This window comes from Portunus trituberculatus, chromosome 15 (assembly GCF_017591435.1).
Source record: "Portunus trituberculatus isolate SZX2019 chromosome 15, ASM1759143v1, whole genome shotgun sequence".
In the NCBI taxonomy this organism is placed as follows: domain Eukaryota; kingdom Metazoa; phylum Arthropoda; class Malacostraca; order Decapoda; family Portunidae; genus Portunus; species Portunus trituberculatus.
The window spans coordinates 3,056,129-3,061,128 of NC_059269.1; positions in this window are offsets into that span (position 1 = coordinate 3,056,129).

The following is a 5,000-nucleotide window of genomic DNA, read 5'->3' on the forward strand; positions in this document are numbered from 1 at the left end:
TATGTGCGCAACGACCTAATTTACTCTCGTGCCCACGCTCTTGAATCTTCCGAGTTTTTCACCATCTGGCTTAGACTCAATAGTCTCTCTCTATCTAAATTTATCTGTGCTGTCTATCTTGCCCCTAACTCCTCTAACTATAGTAAATCCTATTTAACTTCCAAAGTGGAGCATATTCTTTCCCTCTACCCTTTCGCAGAGATATTCATCATTAGAGATTTTAATGTTCACCACAGGCTTTAGCTTTCCTTTTCCTTCACTAACCATCCTTATGAACTAGCTTTCAACTTTGCTATCCTCCATGATGTACAGCAACTGGTGTAACACCCTACTCGTATTCCTGACCGTCTTGGAGACACGCCCAACATTCTTGATTTTTTCCTTACCTCTAATCCTTCTGCTTATGTTGTTACTCCATCTTCTCCGTTGGGCTCCTCCGATCATAATCTCATTTCTGTATCTTGTCCTATTTCTCCAATTCCTCCTCAGGATCCCCCAAAACGGAGGTGCCTCTGGCGTTTTGCCTCTGCCAGTTGGGGGACCTGAGGAGGTATTATGCTGATTTTCCCTTTAATGATTACTGTTTCCGTGTCAGAGACCCATCTCTTTGTGCTGAACGCATAACAGAGGTGATAGTGTCTGGCATGGAGGCGTACATTCCTCATTCTTTATCTCAACCTAAACCTTCTAGACCTTGGTTTAACACAGCTTGTTTTCATGTTATACATGATAGAGAGGTTGACCACAAAAGGTACTTGAGCCTTCCATATCCTAAATCTCATGCACTTTATATTTCTGCCTGGAATCATACCAAATCTGTTCTTCAACTTGCCAAACACTCCTTCATAAATAGAAACTTTCAAACTCCAACTCTTCTTGTGATTTCTGGCATCTGGCAAAAAACATCAACAACTTTACTTCTTCATCTTTCCCTCCTTTATTTCATCCTGATAGCACCACTGCCATCTCATCTATCTCTAAAGCTGAACCCTTCTCTTAAACCTTTGCTAACAACTCCACAATGGATGATTATGGTGTTGTTCCTCCCTCTCATCCTCCCTCTGACTATTTCACACCTATCATTAAAGTTCTTCCTAATGATATTTTCCATGCCCTCGCTGGCCTAAACCCTCGCAAGGCTTATGGACCTGATGGGGTCTATTCTCTTGTTCTCAAAAACTGTGCTTACGGGCTTGCACCTTGCCTGGCCAAACTCTTTCAACTATGTCTATCGACTTCTACTTTTCCTTTTTGCTGGAAGTTTGCCTACATTCAGCCTGTTCCTAAAAAGGGTGACAGTTCTAATCCTTCTAACTACCGTCCTATAGCTTTAATCTCTTGCTTATCTAAAGTTTTTGAATCAATCCTCAATAAGAAGATTCTTAAACCTCTGTAACTTCACAGTCTTCTATCTGATCGCCAGTATGGCTTCCGTTAAGGTCACTCTACTGGCTTTCCTTACTGAGTCTTGGTCATCTTCTTGTAGAGATTTCGATGAAACCTTTACTGTCACGTTGAACATATCAAAAGCTTTTGATAGAGTCTAGCACAAACCTTTTATTTCAAAACTGCCTTCGTACGGTTTCTATCCTTCTCTCTGCAACTTTATCTCAAGTTTCCTTTCCGACCGTTCTATTGCAGCTGTGGTAGACGACCACTGTTCTTCTCCTAAATCTATTAACATTGGTGTTCCTCAGGGTTCTGTCCTATCACCCACTCTCTTTCTATTATTCATTAATGACCTTCTTAACCAAACTTCTTGCCCTATCCACTCCTACGCTGATGATACCACCCTACATCTTTCCACGTTCTTTCAGAGACGACCAACCCTTCAGGAAGTCAACAGATCACGCAGGGACGCCACAGAACGCCTGACTTCTGATCTTTCTAAGATTTCTGATTGGGGCAGAGAAAACTTAGTAGTTTTCAATGCCTCAAAAACTCAATTCCTCCATCTATCAACTCGACACAACCTTCCAGATAACTATCCACTCTTCTTCAATGACACTCAACTGTCTCCCTCCTCCACAATGAATATCCTCGGTCTGTCCTTTACTCATAATCTTAACTGGAAACTTCACATCTCATCTCTTGCTAAAACAGCTTCTATGAAGTTAGGCGTTCTGCGGCGTCTCTGCCAGTTTTTCCCGCCTTTCGAACTGCTTACTCTGTACAAGGGCCTTATCCGCCCTTGTATGGAGTACTCTTCGCATTTTTTGTTTGGGGGTCGGTTACACTCATACAGCTCTATTAGGTAGGGTGGAATCAAAGACTATTTTTGGCATCAACTCCCCTCCTCTGACTGACTGTCTTCAGCCTCTTTCTCACCGCCGAAATGTTGCATTTCTTTCTATCCTCTATCGCTATTTTTTTGCTAACTGCTCTACTGATCTTGCTAACTGCATGCTTCCCCTCCTCCTGAGGCCTCCCTGCACAAGGTTTTCTTCTTCCTCTCATCCCTTTTCTGTCCAATCCTCTAAAGAAGAGTTAACCAGTACTCTCAATCATTTATACTTTTCACTGGTAAACTATGGAACTCCCTGCTTCTGTATTTCCATTTTCCTACGACTTAACTTCTTTAGAAGAGAGGTGTCGAGGTATTTCCTCCTTGCTTTTGGACGACTCTCTTGACCTTTTAGGGAACCTGCTGATCCAGTGGGCCTTTTATTTCTAACATTTTGTTGCCCTTGGCAGTGTTCCCTCTTGCATTAAAAAAAAATATATGTATATATATATATATATATATATATATATATATATATATATATATATATATATATATATATATATATATGTGTGTGTGTGTGTGTGTGTGTGTGTGTGTGTGTGTGTGTGTGTGTGTGTGTGTATATATATATATATATATATATATATATATATATATATATATATATATATATATATATATATATATATATATATATATATATATATATATATATATATATATATATATATATATATATATATATATATATATATATATATATATATATATATATATATATATATATATATATATATATATATATATATATATATATATATATATATCATTAAAAGTGATACTTAATTCAGCGTTAGCTATTTTCCTCTATAAGCTTTCTTTCTGTCTAAGGAGTGTCTTATTCTCTTTAGTGAGTATGTTGATGATTTTCCACTAGGATATCATCTTCGCCAGATCGCGATTTCTGGTCCTAGAGCCTTCTTCAGTGGCTATCTAGAGATATGCTTAATGTGAAAGTTCTAACTTTTGTAAGCTTGATTATAATTTTTGTACATATTGTTGTTTTCTTGGTTTTTTGTGTTGGGTTGTAGGCGTGGTTTGGAAGAAAGGAATTCCTTTAGATAGTAGGCACTTTAGCTACTGGCATCTTTACCTTGCCAACATGTAGCTGTTGCTGGTGCTGGATGTGTCCCGTAGTTTGTGCAGAGATGAGGGAAACAAGACCAAAATCGCTTCCTTTTTTAACACACACACACACACACACACACACACACACACACACACACACACACACACACACACACACACACTCATCCATATATTCAAAAGACGAATACTATCTGTCTTGCAATCGACCCTTCTTTATAGTTTTTTTTTTCTAAGAAATAAAAAAAAATAAAAAAAACATAATGTGCGTATATTCAACCTGATCCTTAACAGATAGTCCAGTATTTGAATCTGGAAGACGGAAGCTTTCAAAGACCAGCGATATAATGTCACACTCACCAATTCAATATATAGATATTGAAGTAATAAGTGAACACCTGCCAGTAAAGTTAGCAACAATTTTCCTTATGTTCCAGCAGGTCTCACATTCATCAGCAACTTGCATTTAATATTGCTATATGTCAAATGAACAGTCATTATATGGGAAGCACAATGAGAGGTGGAAGACAAGGGCGAATCTAGGATTCTGGGCGATCCGGTGCTTAGCCCAAGTTTTTTTTTCTTTTTTTTTTTTTTTTGCCACGCACACAGAATCTACAATTGTGTAGTTTAAGTTTGTTAAGATTTGGTACGTTTTCTTCATGTGATCTGGTACGAGTAGCAAAATCATTCTGGCATTCCTGCAGGCAGGCTACGTAGGCTGCCTCTCCCGGGTAAACTCCACTTTCTGGTAAACTGCACCACTACTCTTTTCCTCAGATCTCAAATCCGGAGCTCTTGAGAAAACATTTGTGGCTTGAGCCTAAGTAGCCGCACCCTAGAGCCGCCCATGGTGGAAGATGCATCACCACCTCCTTTCTCGACGTCTCTGAGCAAGTCCTGTTACTATTACTTCTTTCCTTTCCGTTAACTTTTGCCAGAATTGATCGACTTTCTCAGTTATCATTACGGAGTTACGTAGGTCTTTTTATTTTCCTCTTTTCATGATTGCCTGTTGCAGATTCATTTACACATGGTTCCTATTGCTACATCACACTTCCAGCGTTCTTGGTACATTGATATATATTTATTAAAGGAATTATATTGAATAATATTTCCATCATGGTGCACCTCAGGTGTTAATATCATGATAGTCGCCACTGCATTCTACACCTCAGGGATGTAGCATACTTAAAATCACCAACACTGTCTCGCCTGTTATAACGGTGTGAAGTGATAATTTTGTTTCCCCTCAAATTCTTTCATCAAGAACATTCTCTCAAAAATGTCTTCTTTTCTGAACTTTTTTAGGGATACTCAGCTATATTACGATAAAGTTGTTTTTCAACCAATGAACGGGAAAGTACTAGACATAACCTCTAGCATATATATATATATATATATATATATATATATATATATATATATATATATATATATATATATATATATATTTATTTATTTATATATATATATTCTTTTTATGTTGGCGTTTCCCATTTTCATATGGGATTGCATCTCTCTCTCTCTCTCTCTCTCTCTCTCTCTCTCTCTCTCTCTCTCTCTCTATATATATATATATATATATATATATATATATATATATATATATATATATATATATATA